We start from the raw sequence: 22,443 nt of genomic DNA, 5'->3' as shown, positions 1-22,443 counted from the left end.
ATAAATGTACAACCAAATACAATTAATAAAATCAGCAACTTTTCTTTCTCACTCCCCACCCCGACCATCTCCGAATGGTATGTCCAGGAGAACCATTCACCTTAAATTCTCAGTTTCACCCAGACTCAAATTTTTGTCACACCAGGAAGCTGCAGTGCGTGAGCCTGACAATCATCACCACACACCACCGGTAAACTTAACTCAAAATAGAAACAAATATAAATAACAGATACAGCGCAACTAATTTGTGTGCACTCCAAATCAACAACGATGTATATGTGTTATAAATGAAACATATGGAAAATAAATTATAAACCATGTATTGCTTGTGTGATTAACACATGCAGCTGACAAGAAAGAGTTAAACTAATCTTAGCCATAAATAAACATAATTTACAAAAGTGTGTTGTGTGTGTAAAGGTAATACAGCCATATCACCACTCATGTGTGGCCACCACTTGGGCCACACATAGGGGTTGACCACAGTATAGGTTCTCTTGACTAGGTGGCAGTGAGGAAACATATTGCTGCTGTTGCCTAGAGGTAGACCTGCAGTGTGTGGATGGCTGCCTTGGGTGCTGGTAGCGGTTGCAGCATGCTCTGGTGGTGGCGAAGCTGATCTGGTGAGTGTGAACTGACAGAGACACAAAAATATTTGGTCTTACCATTACGGTAACATACATACATCAATGAATTTGTTGATTTTCTTTCTGGTTATTGTTGGCAGCAGATCTTAGTGATTTAATAATGAGAAAGATGCATTGGGATCAGCATTAGAATAAGTGCTGCATTCACACACTATGAAAATTAATAAATATTTACTAGTTTAAATTGTACACATAAGGCCTCTCTAAGGTTGTTAATGTCCAATTTCCAACTAGGAAGCTCGTATATACAGTAATTTTGATAGCAAGTGAATACAGCATAATGTTAATGGCATTAAAAATCTGGAAGCGATAAGATCATTAGCTGGTATATACTCCATTTCGCTAAAGATGCAAATTCATCTACTATCCTACAACCATCACTCAACCATCATTCTACCAGAAAAGATTGCTTTGCAAATCTTCCAGACTTGTTTTAATTCATCAGCTTATCCATTAGCTCAACTTAATGTAACAAAATATGGACTTTCTTTTTTCTAGCACTTTAGACACAGTTGCACATTTATGCTTAAAATGGTTAAGAAAAACACTGATACTTTGGTATAGCGAGCATACTTGCAACCTAAGGAGAGCAGCCCAGAAAATGGAGCTGGAACAAAACTAGAAGTATTTTGTATTGCATGGAGGGAAAGTACTTCTACCTATAGGAAAGCCTTAAACACTGCCAGACCTGCTCACTTTTCATCACTTTTAGAAAAAAAATAATCACAACCCCAGATGTTTTATACAATAAAGTGGCTAAATAAATGAAAATTTAAGTGTCAACAGTTACAGACATTCCACAGCAGCACAGCAAGATTGATACTATTAGAGATCACTTCAAATACACTAAAGAGTCACTGAGGAAAAGAAGTGATTTTAGTATGGGCATTTGTCCACCCAAGGGTCATCTTTAATGCTGTTAGATCCTGAGAGAGAGGTCAACTTTGGCTTGCTTAGTTGGGGACACTTAATTTCTAGCGATTATGATTGATTTGTTTACACAGACAGTCTCTGCACTTAATAAAAATGAAGCGCTTACACTAGTCATTACACATTACTATCACTATTCTCCTATTTGTTACTGTTCAGTGCTTTGACACAATCTGTATTGTTAAAAGCATTATATAAATAAAAGTGATGGATTGAGGTCAAGTATATTCAGAAACCTTGGAATGCCAGCCATATTTATCAATCATTTCAATCATTTTTATTTATATAGCGCTTTTAACAACAATCGTTGCATCAAAGCACTGTAATTTATCCCTCTTCTTTACCTGCTGAGTGGGTTCTTTAGCCCCAGCTGTCCTTCAAGGTCTGGTTAATGTTGGGCTGAGAGACATAGTAAACAAATTTGTCTTTTTGTACCTTGATAATATCATCATCTTCTTTATATGAAGATATACATTTTCCAAGCTCTAGACGGTTTTGTTGTTAGGAAAATATAATCTTTACAGAGGAGAGTAAAGCAGATCACCCTATAATAAGAATGGCCAACCCTTGACTTCCAGCTTTCAGTTCCTGAATGGCAATTCAATGTTCAGGTGGATACCACAGACGTCAGAGTAAGCATATCCCAAGCATATATGCTAATTTATAGGCATAAGGAATTGAAAGGGCTTGGAAACTAGTATATAGAGTAATTAGCACTATTATAATTACACTGTACAATTTATAAAGTACATGAAATGTGTCAGTATCCATGCATAACCAGAGGTGGCTACATCTCTTTGCGGACAGAATTTGAATGCTTTATATCTCTGTTAAAGTCTTAGTCATTCTTTTCAGGTCTGTGTTTGAAGTAGGTAGTGTTTTGCAGTTCTCCTCGTTTCGTATGTCTGCATAGACTCAGCTGTTAAAGCGATCTGCACTTGTCTAGATGTGTACTGTGCTTCTTACCTGTGCTTTGCCCAGTCATCTTGTTGGCTGTGTCTATTTATCCTATCAAGAGTGGAATAAAGTCTGCTGGCTGGGGACAGCACTTGTCTCACTCCACACACCTGCTGCCTTCTATTTACTGCACTCAAGACTTGAGTCACCTGAGTTTCTATTAAGCTCTGTGCCCACCAAGCATGGCTTGCCTAAGTTTCCTTTTGTTAACAAACTATTTGCATTTACATTTTCTTTGCCTATACCCCCTGCTTTAATCCTGTTACTGTAATGATCTGCCTGAGATTCCCTGGGTTCACCACTGGATGGCGCACTTTCTGCTCCAGATCACCACCCTGTTAGAGACTTGTAGCACACCTGTTTTTGATCACTCCTAATGACCAGTCTTATTTAAATGTCTCCCTGCCTATTGTTCTTGTTCAGTCCTCATGTCTTTCTCAGAGTCATGCTGCCGAGTTTTTTTGTTGTAAGAGACTTTCTTGTTTTCTGTGTTCTCTGTGATTTTTCTCCTGCCTGAGGTCTAAGGACAGCTTTCTGTTTGGATTACCTTTTTTTTTGTATTTTGTACCAAGGAGTGTTTTGAGTTCCTCAGTAGCTATTTTTGTTGTAAGTCTCGAAGACTTTTTCTTGGTTCTTGGGATTCATTCTTCTTTATATTTTTGCATGAGTAAAGGACCTCAGAAGTCTCTCTAAGCCTTCTCATTATTTCCTCTGCAACTGGGTTTCACCTGCTCCAGTGGGTAGGAGTAAGTGCCACACTAATACATCCCGGAGACCTGAGTTCGATCCCCACCTGGGTCGTAACAGTAGGACTGAACCATGGATACGAACCCAGCAGAGGAGACTCAACCTTTATCGAATGCAGAACGCATCCTAGCAGCTGTCTCAAGTCAGGCAGCCACCATGGAACGACATGAACAAGTCCTTGCACAACAAGAGGTGGCTGTTTCAAAACTGGGTCAGGCAGTCACTGAAATTCTGCATCACCTTCAGTCTATTTCAAGCCCACAGCAGGGAGCTCAGTCTCAACCTCAGGCTCCATTGCCACCTCCTAGCGTAGCAGTGCAAGGCTCTGATATCCACCTGCCTCATCCTGAGAGGTATGATGGAAGCCCTGGCAGATGTAAGGGATTCCTCACCCAGTGTTCACTGAACTTTGAACTGCAGCCGAACAAATTCCTAACTGCCCGTAGCAAGGTGGCTTACGTAATTACTCTTTTATCTGGGAAAGCCCTTGCCTGGGCAACTGCCTTGTGGGAGCAGTCCCCTCAACCAAGGGTTTGTTCAGATTATAACAGTTTTATTGAGGAGATGAGACGAGTTTTTGATCATCCAGTGAGCGGGCGTGAGGCAGCCAGCCGCTTACTTCAGTTAACTCAAGGGTCTCAAAGTGTAGCGGAATTAGCGGTGGAATTTCGAACACTTGCTATGGAGAGTGGCTGGAATCAGGAGGCATTAACTGTTGCTTTCAATCGGGCACTGTCTGATGAGATCAAGAATGAGTTAGCAGCCAGGGACCCTGCAATAGACCTAGAATCCTTGATTGCTATGGCCATTCGATTAGACAATCGCCTCGAGAGGCGACGAGAGCGCATCGAGACTTCTAGATATGTACACAGTCAGTATCCTCTGCACTTCCCCCGTCTCCTGATCTCCCTGCCTCATATGTAGCAGGATCTGAGGAACCCATGCAGCTGGGTCGTTTCACGGCTTTCCCGGTCTGAGCGAGACCGCGGGATGAAAGAAAGACGCTGTCTGTACTGCGGAGAATCTGGCCACTTTCGTGCCTCCTGCCCTATTCTTTCGGGAAAAGCCAACTCTCGTCCAGGGAAGGGAGGACTGTGACGAGAGAAGCAACCACTACCCCACTCAGCATCTTCTGGGGCTCTTTTGGATACTTATCTTCTATGGAATGATCAGTCACATCCCCTGAAGGCCTTCATAGACTCTGGGGCAGCTGGCAACTTTATGGATTTGGAAGTCGCTAGGCATCTTGGTGTGCCACTCACTAACCTCGATGAACCCCTGACTATTACTGCACTAGATGGGAGGCCTCTAGGGTCTGGGCAGGTGAGTCTGCGCACTATTCCCTTATATCTCCGGGTTGGGGTCACCTAGAAACTATACAGTTTTATGTAATCAAGTCACCAGAATTCCCCTTTAATCCTGGGTTTCCCTTGGTTAGTCCATCATAATCCCCAGATAGACTGGTCCTCTAGTAACATTCTCAGATGGGGGCCTGACTGTAATAAGGGTCACTGTGCTTTATCTCTTGAACCTTCTGTTTCTCCTAAGTTACTTAAGGCCACCCCAGGGCTATTAATGACTGCTCTACAGTTACCCAGGACTTCTTCAGAGCTATCACATGTTCCTCTAGACTATGCAGACCTGTTAGAGGTGTTCAGTAAGAAGAAGGCCTTATCTTTACCACCACACAGACCTTATGATTGTGCCATTGACTTGCTGCCTGGAATGTGCCTCCAAGAGGGAGGTTGTTCTCTCTTTCAGCACCTGAGAGGAGGGCCATGGAGGATTATATACAGGAGTCCCTGGCATCTGGCTTTGCACGCGCCTTCAACGTCACCAGCGGGAGCTGGCTTCTTCTTTGTTGCTAAGAAAGATGGTGGGCTCCGACCTTGTATAGATTACAGGGGACTCAATAAGATAACTATTAAGAATCGTTATCCTCTTCCACTAATGTCTGCTGCTTTTGAGTTGCTTCAGGGGCCACTATTTTTACTAAATTGGACCTTCGCAATGCATATCATCTGGTCCGCATTCGTGCTGGTGATGAATGGAAGACTGCTTTAATACACCCACTGGCCATTATGAGTATCAAGTCATGCCTTTTGGTTTGGTAAATGCCCCTGCAGTATTTCAGGCTTTGATTAATGACGTGTTAAGAGACATGCTGAACAGATTTGTGTTTGTATACTTGGATGATATTCTTATTTTTTCCAAAGACCTGAAGGAACACGTGCAGCATGTTCGCCTGGTCCTCCAGCAGCTTCTAAAGAACCATCTATTCGTCAAGTTGGAGAAGAGTGAATTTCATGTGGAGGAGGTTTCCTTTTTGGCTTTCATTGTTTCTAAAGGTCAGATCCAGATGGATCCTGCAAAGACTCGAGCAGTTAGAGATTGGCCTCGGCCAACTTCTGTCAAGCAGGTACAACGTTTTTTCTTGGTTTTTCGAATTTCTATCGCGATTCATTCGAAATTTCAGTGCAATTGCTGCTCCACTAACTGCTCTCACTAGGAAGAATGTTAAGGGTTTCCGGTGGACAGAGGAGGCTGAAGAGGCTTTCGGGAGACTGAAATATCTATTTACCTCAGCACCCATACTAACTATTCCAGATCCTGAGCTGCCCTTCATAGTGGAGGTGGATGCTTCTGAGGTAGGAGTGGAGCTGTTCTCTCCCAGCGCACCACAAGAGATAACAAATTGCATCCATGTGCTTTTTTTCACACAAGCTCGCCGCCTGCGGAAAGGAACTATGATATTGGGGAACAGGGAGCTATTAGCGGTCAAACTAGCATTGGAGGAATGGAGGCACTGGTTGGAGGGAGCCAAGCACTCTTTTATTGTATGGACTGATCACAAGAATTTAGCCTATATCCAGGAGGCTAAGAGGCTAAACTCTCGTCAGGCCCGGTGGGCTTTATTCTTTAATCGCTTTGATTTTGTTCTCTCGTACCGCACCAGGGTCAAAGAATCAGAAGCCTGATGCGCTCCAGGCAGTTTGATCTAACTAATAAGGTTTCAACTCCGTGAGGATCATTCACCCCTCCAGGATTGTGGCACCAGTCAGATGGGGTGTAGAGACTACGGTTAGAAAGGCACAGGAGCAGGAGGCTGACCCAGGTAATGGGCCCCCAGGCCGTCTCTTTGTACCTAAAGCTGTGCGCTCTGACGTTTTGCAGTGGGGACATTCCTCATCATTTGCATGCCACCCTGGAGCTAGTAGGACCCTAGAGTTCATTGGCAGACGTTTCTGGTGGCCAAAGATGGCGGATGACATCAGAGCCTATATTGCTGCCTGCTCCATTTGTGCTCAGAATAAGGATTCCAGATCCCGCCTCAAGGTCTCCTGCTACCCTCCCTGTTCCTGCTCGCCCGTGGTCACATATTTCTATGGACTTTGTAACTGGCTCTACCACCTTCCTGCTGTAACACGGTCATTTTTGTAGTGGTTGACAGATTTTCAAAGGCTTGCCATCTTATACCACTGCCAAAACTCCCTTCAGCTCCACAGACTGCTGAGATTTTGCAGCATGTCTTTAGGTTGCATGGCTTTCCCCGAGATGTTGTGTCAGATCGTGGTCCTCAGTTTGCATCCAGGTTCTGGAGGTCATTCTGCCAGCTGATTGGAGCTACAGCCAGTCTATCGTCGGGGTTTCATCCCCAGTCTAATGGACAGACAGAACGCGTACCAACCAAGAGATTGAAACAACCTTGAGGTGTCTGGTGTCATCCAATCCTACGTCCTGGAGTAAACATCTGATTTGGGCAGAATTTGCACACAATACTCTTCGCCATTCCTCAACAGGTATGTCACCTTTCGAGTGCCAATATGGTTTTCAACCTCCTATGTTTTCTGAGCAGGAGTCCGAAGTGGGGGTTCCGGCTGCTCAGCAACTGGTTCAACGGTGTCGCAGGATATGGAGAAAGGCCCGGGCTGCTCTTCTTAAGTCTTCACAGCTACAACAGCAACGGGCTAACCGTAGACGCAGACCAGCGCCAATTCTACGCCCAGGGCAGAAAGTCTGGCTTTCAAGCAGGGACATTCCTCTCAAGGTTGAGTCACGCAAATTAGCTCCCAGGTTCATAGGACCATTCAAAGTTTTAAGGAGAGTAAATCCTGTTTCCTACCGTCTCTTGCTACCCAAGTCTTTGCGCATTCACCCCACCTTTCATATCTCACGCTTAAAGCCTGTCAAATACAGCCCTCTGTCTCCTGTCACCAGGCCACCCCCAGCACCACGAATAATTGGGGGTCAGCCAGTATACACAGTTCGGCGGCTACTGGACACTCGACTGGTTCGGGGAAGACGACAGTTTCTTGTGGACTGGGGGAGGATTTGGCCGGAGGAGCGAACCTGGGTCCCTGCTCGCCACATCCTGGACAAGGCTCTTATTAGGGACTTTTACCGTCTTCATGGGAACAAGGCCATTGGGAACGTCAGGAGCCGTTCCTAAAGGAGGGGGTCCTGTAATGATCTGCCTGAGATTCCCTGGGTTCACCACTGGATGGCGCACTTTCTGCTCCAGATCACCACCCTGTTAGAGACTTGGCGACACCTGTTTTTGATCACCCTAATGACCAGTCTTATTTAAATGTCTCCTGCCTATTGTTCTTGTTCAGTCCTCATGTCTTTCTCAGAGTCATGCTGCCGAGTTTTTTGTTGTAAGAGACTTTCTTGTTTTCTGTGTTCTCTGTGATTTTTCTCCTGCCTGAGGTCTAAGGACAGCTTTCTGTTTGGATTACCTTTTTTTTGTATTTTGTACCAAGGAGTGTTTTGAGTTCCTCAGTAGCTATTTTTGTTGTAAGTCTCGAAGACTTTTCTTGGTTCTTAGGATTCATTCTTCTTTATATTTTTGCATGAGTAAAGGACCTCAGAAGTCTCTCTAAGCCTTCTCATTATTTCCTCTGCAACTGGGTTTCACCTGCTCCAGTGGAGTAGGAGTAAGTGCCACACTAATACATCCCGGAGACCTGAGTTCGATCCCCACCTGGGTCAGAATAGTTACATCCTTTAACCAGGCTGTTTTGGGTCACCCTGACTTCCACCGTATTTTTTCCTAGTCAGTGGTGACCCAAACAGCCTTGTTACAAACTTTCGGTCTAAATATCCATCTTTGTGTTCAGCAGAACAAAAAATGTATATAGGTTTAGAACTACTTGAGGGTGAGTAAAGGAGCACATGTCACACTTGGGAACCTGCCTTCTTTTTTATTTATCAGCTGTGCAGCTCATCATTTGTTCTGTTTTTAAGGGAAAGTTCTTTGGGATCAAAATAGCATGGTTCTTGATTTGTTACTTGCTACACTTACACTTACACACTTGTACACTTTTGCTACACAAAATACTGAGTTTTCTAGGCATAAAAAGATCTGACATACTAATTGCAGAGTGAAACGTTGTTATGCTCTAACAAATACTTCAACTCCTACCATTTACGTCTTAAACCTGTACCACAGACATATCAGACTTTCTCTCTGGAACATAGATGGAACATTGCCCTGAGACTGATCTAATACTGAATGTCAGTATGACATGTTCCAATTTCACAGCACATAAGAGTAATGATGTGACTCAGCCAATAGGAGCAGTCCGTTTTGATAGAGGCATATGGTCAGCATTTATGCCAGATTTGAGCAGATTACTTTAAATCAGATTACTGCATCCCCAACCCTGCTATAAAAAGCAAGGTTATTAAAAGCTTAGCAGCATATAATGCCATTCCCTTTTATGAAATGCATCACATTATACAGTATTTCATTTTATTTATTTTAAAGTACTAATCCCGATCATTCTTAAATGCCAAATGATACCACTACTGAAAGACAAAGAAGATGTAAGTAACTTGCTGTGGCTCTCTATGTTGGAATCAGTTCTAAATGTTTTGTGTGACATGGATTATTAAATTATTATTATTATGTTTATATTAATAAAAATAGTACTAACTTACAATAAACAATGTTGGATTAATGAACAAATAACTTTGGAGATCCATCACTGGAATCCAGTTTTTTAAAGAAATGATCACATTAAAGTGGCCCTACAATGAAACGTAGACTGATCTCAGGAACTGTGGCGGTAATTCTCCACTTTATAGAAATACAATTTTATCAGCAAGCAGAACTTTCAAATTGATTCAGTCAATTTTAAAAGTCAAAATGGTTATGTGTACTTTGATCATGTATATCTTTGCGGATGATCGTAATAACAGAACTGGCTGGTAAAGCGAAGCACCTGTATAACGCAGGTAATGGTGTGACAGCTTTGCCAACAGCTCTCAAGGGATGTTTTATGTAGCTGCAAAACACATGCAGCAGAGAACGTATCCAGGACAACAAATTCTCAAAAGGATTGACATCCACTGTGGGCAATTTTGCACCTGCAGCACCTGATTCCAAGTCAGAACAGTTAGTTCATTTACCATGACAAGAAAGTGGCATGGCCTCCATGAATAGGGTCAAACGCATTATATTTTGCTCATCAGTCTTTTTCTCGTTACACTTTAAAGCGCATTCTGTAAACCATGTTGCTGGTTCATCTTCAAAGCCTATGGACCGAACATGAATAGTTGGTTCTTCTAATTTGACACAGGTTATTAATTCAACATTCAGCTTGTCCTTATATAATCTTGATCCTCATTTTAGAAAACATAGAGAAGAGCATGTCTACAACATCCAGTATGTTGATGTGTGATTTGACTTACATACCCTGATGGCAATCTAGGTTCTATCTGTCCTTGTCAAAAGCAATACCTGTTGTTTTCTAACCAGCTGAATTCCTAAAATAGACATGTGTTAAGTATATGGCTTTTTCCCATTTTCAATCTTCTGCTGTAACTGCTGGGTTAGGGACTTGTGGGAGAGCTCCTAGAAAAGAGGGATCTGTCGAGGCCTCTGTCTCCTTGGTAAAGTCTGAGTTAGGGATGTGAGAGCCCAATAGACCCAGTGGGTAATTGATCAGGGTATATTGTGTTCCTAGTCTCTAAGTAACAGCGCTACCCAGTGTGCCTCTGACTCTCCATGGAGTAACATCTCAGTCAAGCTGCTGGTGATAATTAGCTGTGGGCTTGAGACTGCCTCCCTTAACCCCTCCCACAGATGTTTTGGTGGTCCCTTGTCTACTTGCCTTTCATTTGTTCCCTTTATTTTTTTTGTGACAGGCCTCACATGTAGCCTTGCTAGACTCGAGCCAGGGGGGATTTGGGCTCAGTGAGTGTTGTTGAGAGTACAGTAAACGAAAACAAGTGCCATGTTAGCTGCTTATGAGACAAAGTGCATGATGCAACTAATATGCTGATATATCTCCTTGTCTTGCTGAAGCAGCAGAGGATGATTGCAATGTCATTTCTTTTAGCACACTTAAAAATGTAAAGATTTATGTAAAACAACTGTGAAGTATCGTTGTAGAAAATCCTTTCTGAAATTACGTTTTTCATCATGGATGCAAATCTACCAATGCCACAAGCAATGATAGCTCGGGCTGCTTCAAGGAAGTGTATTGGAATATTATTCAGTAATGTATTATGAGAAAGAAAATGAGAAACAGAGAAATAGTGATGGCCTGGACATCACAACTATAAAAATTCTTGAGCAAACTTTCAAATAGTTGATATCTTTATAAATAGACCAAAGTTTTGAGGTTTAAACAGTCACATTCTCACCTAAAAAACTCTTAAATTGACACAACAGTAGTATTTAGAAAAGCATGCCTGCCTAAAACATGCAGAGTGTTACAAACTATCAACAGTCCCAGTGCTGATATTGGTGAAATAACCATGATAACCAGATTCGATGACCTGAAACCATTAGCAGTAGGAGTCTTAAGAAAAAAAATGCATTGTAGTCCATGAACACACAACACCTGGTTTGCAAAAAAGAAAAATTCATATCAATTCAGTGAATGTAATGCTGTGAATAAAGGGGGACAGCTGGAGTTTTGTGATCCTTCAGAGAGGGCAGCAGGAGCTGAGAAATAGGATTCTGGTATTGGTGTCCATCAAGTGAACATTGCTGACGAACAAGACAGTGTTTAATATTCATACTTGTGTGATGGTTTACAGATGTTGTAACCAGGATCATCGTTGATCCTTTGTTGGTCCTCAGTTGTCCATTCTCCATCAGCATTTGCAGCAGAGGGTGATTCTCCCAAAATGGTGGCTGCGCTCCAGCTTGCAACTACATGACAGAGTCACATTCTCTATAGACCGCCAGGGTACTACCACGATCAAGCCACAAAAGCATAACAAGGACATTGTTAAAATAGTTTATTCAACTAATTAATTAACTGTTTAATTCAACAATGAACAAATGTCAATTCATACATTTGTCTCCTCTGATAAACGCAGCTTTATATTTAGGTGGAGAGTGGAACATTTGAGCAGTGTGCAGAACACAAAACTGACAGGAGTGTCTCCAGTTTAGAAAAACTGACTATATCTAAAGCGAGTGCGAATGGAAGTCAATGGAAGGAAACATCTAGTGTGACCGTGGCTTAAGATGGGTTACAGAAAGCTGTTGACTCGGTCCATAAATAACTGTACTGTGTGTGAACAGAGTCGTATTAAGAATTGAAACACAGGACTGACTACCGTATTCATATTCTGTGTGCTACGAGTGAATCACTAGATTAAATATAAATTAAAGTTTAAACACAATACAATACCGTTTAGGTACATTTTAAATTGAATCATTAAGTTTTTAATTTATCTAATCATGTTAAATGTGTTAATGTTAAAACTGTGTATTTCTGAAGTGTCTGATTACCGGAAATATTCTTATATTCGTTTTTAACTTTGCTGAGCTGTAGCTGAACAGTTGGGCTTAACACGTACTGTATTTTATTGTTGGCCCTCATGCTGGTACTTGGAGAACCAAACTATTTTCTGAGGCGGCACTTGGTGTGAAAAGTTTGAGAACTACTGGACTACACTACAACACGCTTTCTTCTTTTTCGTCTTGTTTTATGGCGGATCGCAGTCTCGTCGCCATACGACGATTCACGTTACAAATTCTCCAGTACACTTACACGCATTAAAAGCAATACGGTTTACTCTAAGCACAGACGGCGCGTCCTAAAGCCCTAGCCTAGCGAAACAACGTTTGGCGCCGAAACGCTCGAATCCGTTGCGTGGTGACGCAGGCGCGGCGTGGGGTTTCCCAGCCCGGAGAGCAGGGTCACCGCGCCCATCTCTGCTGTCTGATGGCTGGAGCGAGCGCCTGACGGAGCGAGCGCAGGAGAACGACGAGCGTGGGACCTACCAGAAAGGCTAATTCGGACCGAGCGTCGTGTTGACCACATTTACCACGAGGCATCTGCGTGAAGCTCGCGTTATTTGGGCCAGAATCAGCGCGGTTGCAGTCGTCGCGGCTGCGGTTCGGGGAGTGCCGCTCTCCGCTGACTGACTGACGGACTGTCTGCAGGTCGGGCAGCTGTGGAGCTCTCCTCGCTGTTTACAGTAAATGATAGATACACAACGAACTGTCCCGACAGAACACAGGTGAGTGTTTATCGGCTGCTCGCTCTTTGGTGCTCGTCCGATTAGCTTCTCTTGGCTGTTCTGGGGTCCGATGGGGTGGGGGCCCCTGCTGGACTCCACACAAGCACGTATAATCGTGCACTTATTATAGTCGTTATACAACGTGTGCAGCAGATATCGAAATCGAATCATTCCTAGGCCACTTAAGTGGTTTAGTGTGTGTTAACTTCCTCAAATCACGGTCATGTGGCGGAGATGTGCTGTTAGCCGAGTAGCAGCTCTCATAATCGAGCTCCTGCTTTAATATTCGAGATGATCGACGCGAAATGCTGTCAGGTGATTTCTGCTGTCGCCAAAAACGGTGTTTATAAGGAGAGCCGCGTTTTTGGCGCAAGGCTGCTAAAACGGTCTCATTTGGACATCGTGTATCGTTTGGCCTTGTTGACGAATATAAATCCTGGTTTGCCGTATTTTGGAGCCAGCACTGGTGTATATCTGACTGCTCGTGATGATGATGATGATGGTGATGGTGGTGAAACGGACAGTGAAGATGGAGGGTAAAGCCACACTACCTCCCTCACTTCACTTCATCATGGAGTCGCACAGTTTGTGCATATTTAGCGATCGTCCGCCTCCCGGTGAAGCGTCGAAGAAGCGCCGGACTCTGGTCTCATTTCGGCGGCGGATGTGACTCGATGGTTGTGTGTGTGACCCAAGTGTTTCTGTTCGGGCGCCTTTCATCGCTTTGAGCTGCGAGCCTGTGCTTTTAACGACCTTAAACGCCGGTTAATGGGATTTTCTCGATCTCTTTAAAGCGCGCGTGTTGTGTACGAGTGATTTACGGTGGCGTTCGTGGAGGAAATGTGAATGAGGAAGAGCAGCTCCAGTGTGTTTCATCACAGACCCACACACTCATATCGGCGTGATCGTGTGTAAGGCCGGCGTGTGTTTAAAGCGCTTCTGCTGTGCTAAAACATGTACGCGGGAGCGCGCTTGTGTGTGTGTGTGTGTGTGTGTGTCAGCAGTGTGTTCATGTACTGAATGAATGAGTGTGTGTGTGTTCACGGCCTACAGCTGCTGCTGCTGCAGCCAACAAGATGGCGACTGATGAAGACACAGCCCTGCCCACACACACACACACACACACACGCATGCTCTCACACACTGCTGAAAACATGACCGATGCTCTCAAATAGCATCTGTTACTATACAGCCGACGCTCACAAATCGATTTTTGAAAGATTTCTGCCCTCCTTCACACATTTAGTTTATATAAATCACAGACCTGGGTCCTGCAGAGTTTGTGTTGGGAATGGAGGAGGAATGCAGTCTTAATACTGAACTATAACAGTATTCCCAGTCATGGGTGATGAAGCTGTTATGGAAATATTTCTTTAACTCAGTCTTAATCTGACATGAATATCTTTCATATGGCTATATCTGCCTGTATTATAGAGACAATAGATAGACAAAACGTTTTTCTCAAAAAACAGTTTATCTTAGACAGCATTTCACAAAGTAATGTTTTCTCTGATGAGCTGATTTTAGTGAGTCTGTCAATAGACGTAAGTTTTCTGTTTGAATCAGTTGTAAAAATTAAGGCGACACACACAAGCAAATATTCGGTCTGATATCTTTTTCTGTTCAGAATGAGACAAGCATTCACATGTAGTCCATGAGACTTAGTTATTTTTTGCTTACTACTCTATGACCTGTAAGCGGGTTTGAACCAGAAAGTAGGTAAGACAGGAAATCCAGGGCTTTTCTCTTGAGTGCCACCTACTGCCAGGAAGTGAGTTTACATGTTTAGTTAGCATTTCTGCCTTTTTTTTTGCACACAGAATTTTTGAAAGACCTGATAAATCTTGAATAAAAGCAGAAAAAAAGACAACTAACACCGAAATGGTATATGAAATGGTTCTATAATAACATGAGACTCTACACCTGTGTGACATCATCATTAAACAACACATTTGCAACAGTATTGTTTTGTGAATGCTAGCTATTTGATTTATTAAAGATGTATCGTGTCATGCTACTTAAACAGCAGATTACATCGAAGTACAGGCAATGCGCTGCAGAATGTTACATGTCTAAAATATAAAATCTGCTTTCTCTTAAGTGCTTATGAACTATTGTTGCAAGCTTTGTTTTACTATAAGATGGACTGCTCTTTGCTGTTTGTAGTATTATGTAACACAACGTCAGCATCATAATGAAATAAAAGGCCCTGCACGCTGACCTCATCAAAGACCACAAACAAATGACTCAGAAAACATGTCGTTTATAATTCCCAAACTATCTAAAATTCTCCACGCGATCTTTATTCATGTCAGTGGTGCACAGGAAGTATGTCAGATGTGGCGTGAAGTTCCTGTGACACGGCAGGAACTGCAGAGAAGAACCCTGCTTGCTGTTTGTGTGTCTAGCAGAGGCAAGAGAAAAAAATAAAGTGCATGAGCTGCTTAAAGGCTCAAAATGTGCTCTTGAATGCAGGCGACGCTAGCTCAGGTTAACGCATTGCTGCTCGCTGTGTGTGGAAGTGTGCCTGCTGCAGGGCTTCCACGGGGTTTGGTTTAAATGTTTTATATATAGATATATTTATAAATGTGTTTTATATAGATATAGATATAAAGAAACATCAGTCTGAAGTGAGTCTTACCTTCAGTTCATTGGTCGTGTGCTTGTTTCTGCACTAAAGTCTGCTTTTTATACTCGTTGATGGACACTTCTGCGTTAGCTTTAGAAAGTTCAAATTGGCCTTATTACAAAACATGTGAAAATGAAGAAAGTATGTGAAGCCCGTGACTATTTGTTGCTTTTGTTTTGTTTTTTCCCCTTGATCTCTTTTTATCCCACTTCATGTTTTCAGCCGCAGCTCTGAATAGGATTAAATTGTTCCCATCTGTACATAGAGGCTTTTAGGATTATGGCTTTGGTCAGTGATAGTGCTGATTTGACTCGTGTCTGTTTTATCCAGCTGTCTCCACAGTTGACATGCCCTTTCAACATATTTGATCTTTGATAATGCTTAAAGTTCGTATACTGTAACAGTGGCTCTCATGGCATCGTTTTCTTGGTGTCAGTATTTGTGTGAGCCGTATAATTGATGAGGTCATAGCGTATCAGAATGAAAGCGTCCAGCTGACGTTCGTCTAAAGCAGCGGTGATCAGCACTGTTCCCTCACCCCTGGGTCACCTGATCAGGGTGCTCGGGATAGGGTTGACTGATTGGACAAGATCCTGAGCACCACTGACAAGCATCTGATATAATGTGTGCAAAAATATAATATTTCAGTATTTACAAGGGTTACATTTTTGCGCTGATATCTTGAGGACTATATTTTTCATAGTCTGTGTTGAGGCCGGTGCACACTAATACAAATGTGTCTCTTTCGACAAATTTAAATTGGCCTTTTTAGCATTTGTTTTTCTAGAAGTGTGCATTATTTTTTTGAGTCGCACAGCTGCATCCGAAGTGGCATGGTGTATGTAGTGCTGAACATTTATGCTGCCGTTGTGCATTTAAATGATGTTTTGATTATATTAAGCACGAAACATTGAATAGTATTTGAAATTATTTAAATAATAAAAAGAAATGCACTGAACGAACTAGTCTAGACTTCACGTAACGTGTGTGCACCCTCTAGGGTTGTTTGGAATTGTTTTTTTTTTAATGTCAAATCGCTTATCATTATAGTATTGTCCACCCATTCTGACACTAAGGATAAGTGGTTCTGGCCATTTCTTAGACTGTAGCCTCATCTGTTGTGGTGAAAAATTCATTTCTACTGATGAGAGCGAGATAGCTGGAGGACCCATAGGAGCCTGCCCCTGACTTAAGGGGTGATGAGTATCCTAAATAAAGGGGACTAGGCTTTATTAGAAAGGATATAGTGAAGCCATTTATTTTTTCGGTCCCTGTCCTCCTCTGGATAAGTACAGCTGGTAAGACTTGGTAACCTTGGGTGAGACTAAGATATTAAAGTGGAGGACTTTCCTCCCTCTTGGTCGGACTCTGCAGCAAACTGTGGTTTCTGTATGACTGTCTGACCTTCTTTGCAAAGAACGACTATTTATTGAGTTTGTCTCTTACAGGATAACTCTAAAAAAAGACTTTAAAATTCCCACAACACTGTCAACCGTTCATAGCAACAGTGTTCAGTACATTGCACAAAACCAGGTGTTTACTTTTGCAGTAAACAACGATCAGTGCACATAATCTCGCCGCGTGATCATCACAGTCCAGCGGTGGCCAAGTAGCTATCTCATCACACAGACTTGGGCCAGTTGCCATGTTGTTGAGGGCTGCTGTGTTCAGTGGAGTCCTTGTTTTACATCAACCCTCTGTAAAAAGTAGGAAATAAATCTCATTCCATACATTCCATCATTTACTCACCCTCAAGAAGATCCAGACATTTATGAATTTGAAAATTTCAAATTGTTGTTGTCTTTTTGTAGTTTAAAAAAAGGATTTAATGATTTGATATTAATTTGGCTGTACGCTTCTCCGAGCCGCTTCTTGCGGTGGTCCACACTCAAGACACTCCGCATGCGTACCGCACATCAACGCCGCTCATGACACCGAAGTATGAATTGTGCTTCAGTCAGATCTCGCTGAATCAGAGTACTTACTGAACCAACATCCAAGTCACTTCATGAAACGTTAGTTATTGTTACTGTCAGAGGAGCGACGGCACAACCTCTCGTGACTCCCGTTTCACGTTAGGAGCTGTGTTCATGAAGCCCAGTGCTGGCCGCGCAGTCATGCTCACTTCCTCGCTGCTAGTTTGAATACAGGTCTGTTATCTGACGTTCATGTACTGTTTTGAATAAGCAAAGTGGACGACGGAAGGACAAAACCGACGTACAAGTCGCCGGTGCTACAGTAATACGCTTTTGCATTTGAAAACGCATCATTTGCATTTGCATTAAAGGCTTTGCTTTCTGTTGACATTGCTAGTGTTAAACTGAACGGTGGGAGAAATGCGGCCGAACCTGATGCAAAGCTGAGCAGCCGTCATGATTTGCTTTGTCTCGTGTGATTGTGCTCACTATAGAGAACCTTGGAGTACACCATTTCTCCCCCCCATCCATTTGTTCTTTCCATTTGGGAGTTTCAAGTCTTGACAGTTGAACCTAACTAAGCCAGCTCCAGATAATTCACGACATTACAAGCTTTAAAATGATAGCACTGTGTGCAGTCTTGTCCTGCTAATGAATCCATACGGTTTGACATGAAGTTTAGTCATTGAGTATGAAAATATGATACTGTAGGTTTGTAGGTTGCCAAATATGCCAAATAAGTGTCGAACCGAATCATAAAAAACGCACAGCACAGATCTTCAGCTCATAGTAGAGTGACAACATTGGGTTGTAGTGCTTCGGTCTTCACTGGGAATCCTTTAACAGCGCATTTGAAATCCCTCTGTGCTCATGGTACATCTGTCTTCACAGTTCCTACAGTTTCTGTATAGCAGAGGTCATTTAAGTCAGCTTTATAAATATGTTGCATGTGCAGTGGAACAGCCGCGTGTTTCTGGAGCGTCTTCATGACAGTTTCAGGAAATAATGTCTGGCAGAGTGGCGCGTCTAGAGAAACCAGTTTGGTCAGAAGGAGGTAGCACGTTTGTTTGCAGGAATGCTCTGAGATTGACGAGATCTGACTTGGTGTAGACAGCTGATGTTAAACGTTTTGCTGTGTGCCAATATGAGTATCGTGTATTGATCAAAGTGATCATCCTTAACCCCTTGTTAGTGGGGACTTTGAAAGGAGCAGGGCACGTGCATGCCGTTGTTTAGTCGCTTGGAATACAAAGGGAGCGATGTAATGTCCTGGGCACTGACTATTGAATGAATTCAGCGTCTAGCAGCATAGATGAAGGTTTTCATGGAGTTGGTGTATTCTGGGGTCGTCTTTTTCCTGAACAATATTTGCGATGCTGCTATGAAAAACAATGATGTGTCAATTCGTCTGCACAGATTAGTTGATTTCAGGAACTATCTGTTATCTATTCTGGGTTGCATCCGCTGCAGGTATGTATACAGTACACTCCAATACACGATTTCATGTCAACACAAAGTATTTAATTCATTGACTAGATGCTGCATTGGAGAAAGAACAGCAATATGTTTAAATGAATGTGTCAAATACACGCCAAGCCAAGCGTTTACCATCAATGTGACCTGAGCTTGAGTGCTCTTTGGCAGAGCCTTTCACTGAAAAAAGTGGCAGAAAAAGAAACACTTGCACATTGGGCAAAGACGTTTCCACTGTGTCCAGTGAAGTTAGATAAGCATTAGCTCATTGTGCAATCATCTTTTGTATGTTTGAAGGAATGAATGATGAACACATACTGTAACGTGATTCAGCGTCTGTCGGATCACTAAGTACATAAATACATGAACATCTCCAGAACCGCTCTACACTTCAGGAGCCTATCACAGGTTCATTTGAGTACAACTAGAACTGTAAAGCTATTCTCAGCACCCCGCCAAAGTAAAGGTTCGACTACTAAAACAATGCAAAAATATATATATATATATTTTTTAAGTAATGATCAAACAGTGTTTTAATTTGAAAAGTAAATCCACTTTGTTTGCTAAAAATTTAAAAATCCTTTTTTAAGATATTTTATTCCTTCATTTCTGAGAAAAAAAACGTCATGTGTGCACATGATCAGGATGGTGCCACCTTCTTTTTTTTTGTTTGTTTTTTTGTAATGAAGTTCGGTACCGTCTTAGATGGAATGTTACGTTTTTATTTGTTTATTTATCCAGTATCCATTTTAAAAACTACCAGTTAATTAACTGCTTATCGGTAAAATTCATCATCGGTCAAGCTCTACTTAGGAACCGTGATGCCTGAACACTCGCTAGGCTTTGAAACAGCCACACATCCACATGACTTTTCTTGCTTTGTATGAATCGCTGGCTTTCTTTCAGCTTTTAAGAGTATATATGATCCTGTTAAGTTGTGATTGTGAGTGACGCTCAGCTTTACTGTATAATGACTCTTCACTGGCAGCAGACGGTAACCAACATGCCCACATACTCTTTAAAAACATGCTTTCCACAATCTAGGTCCCTATGAAATCCATTTAGTTTAATTAAATCAATAATCAAAAAGCAAATAAATGAATATAAAACAACATATTTTTATGAAGTGTTACAGTATCATTCCTATGAAATTGTTGCTTTTTCTTTACAATTGTGGTCCAGTTTTATTTTTTTATTTATGGGTGCGCGATAAACATCCGTTACAGGTGTGATTTTCTTTTAATGTTTAGTCTTTTCAGCACATTTAGGCATAATTCCTTGCAGTTGTCATAAAGTTTAGTATCTTATGCTAAGGATGGGCGCAGACATTGACTGACTTGAATAACAACTGGACATTTGGGGGCATTAGAGTTGAACAAACTCTAATCTCTTCATTTCTAGTTGTGTCCTCTTTTGGAAGTAGTTCCCCCTTCTTTCTTGAAGTAAACAGTTGGACAATGTTATGAAATAAACCCATTCTGTGATGTAGAAGAGTGGGGGTGTGGACAAAGAATATTTCTATGGTTTTTAAACTCTATTCTATGCATCTCATGACATCTTAGGACAAAGTTGAAACCGCTTTCCATGGGCACTTTAAAAGAATGGAGAGCATTGAGCAGTGAAGGGGTACAGCTTGTGGTTTGTCCATCACTAAAGACGTGGTGTTACGTGTAAACATCAGGTAAAAGAACAACAAAATCAGTCATTTAGTCCCTAAGGCCTCGTTTGTAATGTACTTGGTTTTGTTTTCCTCCTAGTGCTGGGATTTGGCATCACGTTATGCTAAAGAGTAACATTTTTGTCACAGCGCGCTGGATAGGTGGCCAATCAGAGCTCGCCTCGCTTTTTTATGAGCTTTGTAAAAACCGATGCATTTCAGGAAGGAGCATCTTAGAGGAAATAATGACACAAAATAATGTTCCTCTTATCATATGACCTCTTTAAGTTCATTTTCATGGTATTTATCACTGATGAATAAACCCACTATTCAGTACTTTACTGTATGATTAGGTTGTGTGTACAAGGGGTCGACTCACTCATTCTTGTCTCTTAATCTGTGAAGGATGTGGGGATCTTTTGAGTTTCTGCCGGAATGATTTATTTTATTTGTGTGTGTGTGTGTGTGTGTGTGTGTGCCATGAGTATAGCCATTGTTGCTGGCAAGGCGTTAAATCATAAATAAACGCCACTGATTCATCTCATAGAGGAATGTGTTTTGGTTAAAAGGAAAGTTCAACAAATTGTAAATCCTGTCATTAGTTGCTCTTGCCTTATGGTACTGCTGTGAATGGCGGTGGAGACTGACTAAATATGTAGCAGTGTTTTTTTCCCCCGTCATATTTTCATAAACGGTTTTATTATGTTTTAGAAAAATAGCTTATTGTCATTTCACGTAAATGTGCATTGCCCCGGCTCCTCAGTTAATTGATGCATTGTTGTATTATATATTAATAACTAATTATTAGATGTGCTCTACAATAATTTTGTTGCTGAAGATTTGCTGTTTAACTATGAAATCTGTGAAAAAGCATGCGCGCACAGGTCTAAACCGTACCAGCAGCTAAAAGCTATGCAAAGGAGAATCTGTGACTTCTCTCTAGTGCCGTCTTCATCCTGGCTCTTTGTGTGTTGTGTTGTCTTTATGTTATTGTGGTCACTCCGGTGGCTTAAAATAGAGCAGACTTGTGTTAGTGGTCTTTAATGGCTTGTTAATGGACGTGCTGGCGGAACGATTCTTCCCATGTCATTTTGCACAACCACAAGTGAATTCACCAGAATCTCTTTGGGTACGTCATGTGACCTACATACACTTCCCTTCAAATCCAGCACAAATGTCCGAACACTGCGCTAACTTTCAGAGCCTTTTGTCATCTTTGCGATTTCAAGGCTTTGTCGCTGAAGGAAGGCATCTCTGCCGTCCGGATCGCTGATTTGTTTTAAAGCCACAGAAGTGCTGCCCATGTTCAGCGGGCAAAAGATTTCACCTTGAACTGAAAGAGGAAATGGATGCTGTGCGATCAGGCCATCTTGAGTTCACTGCTGACAAAGAAAGAAAGAAAGAAACCCACGAGAATAAGACAAATGTGCACTAACCAATACGGAGTATTGAGATCTGAATCAGAAAAGAGGCTAATGAATAGTAATTAGACGGGGCAAAATCCACTCCTGAGATGTGTTACTTATAGCACAAGTATATATTCTTCAGGACATCAACCCAGTACGGGACCTTTAATAGTGACCCAAATGAAACGCTAGGCACGCATGTTTATTAGTGTACTAAATGAGTATTGTGGTGCATTGCATTGGGGCCTTTTTATGTAGCAGCCCAGCGCCGCACATTTTCTAAAGATGCAGGAAAACTCCGTCATCCCTCTGCGATGATGTTCGCCTTCCCTTTCAAATGAGGTCATTCACAGCCGTTAGTCTGTAGCTCGGCATAGTTTGCGGTCGTGTTTTTGGTTGCTTATTTGAGGATGGAGGCCAAGTGACGTTTGAAAAAGGCCAGAAAGGAGTCAAAGAATCAAGCTTTTAAGACATGCCTTCAAGCTCCTTCTTCATGGTTTCCGTCCTGCTCTTCCTGCGTTGTCCGTCTGTTCGCCGCACCAGTGTGTCTGGGGGGGGAGAGTGCTGTTAAATATTGCATGCTTTGTACTCC

The 22,443-nt window shown here is 42.2% G+C and overlaps 1 protein-coding gene across 1 annotated transcript in view; it reads left to right on the top strand.

Moving 5' to 3' along the window:
* The first annotated feature begins 12,442 nt into the window (after positions 1-12,442).
* gnb1a (guanine nucleotide binding protein (G protein), beta polypeptide 1a) overlaps positions 12,443-22,443 on the top strand; it is a 29,127-nt gene continuing 19,126 nt past the window's right edge. Inside the window, exon 1 of the mRNA XM_043233402.1 lies at positions 12,443-12,770. The gene's annotated coding sequence lies outside the window, so the exon portion shown is untranslated. The remainder of the gene's footprint in view (positions 12,771-22,443) is intronic.

Source organism: Puntigrus tetrazona, unplaced genomic scaffold (genome assembly GCF_018831695.1).
Source record: "Puntigrus tetrazona isolate hp1 unplaced genomic scaffold, ASM1883169v1 S000000798, whole genome shotgun sequence".
Lineage (NCBI taxonomy): Eukaryota > Metazoa > Chordata > Actinopteri > Cypriniformes > Cyprinidae > Puntigrus > Puntigrus tetrazona.
This window is presented reverse-complemented; position numbering and strand designations above follow the sequence as displayed.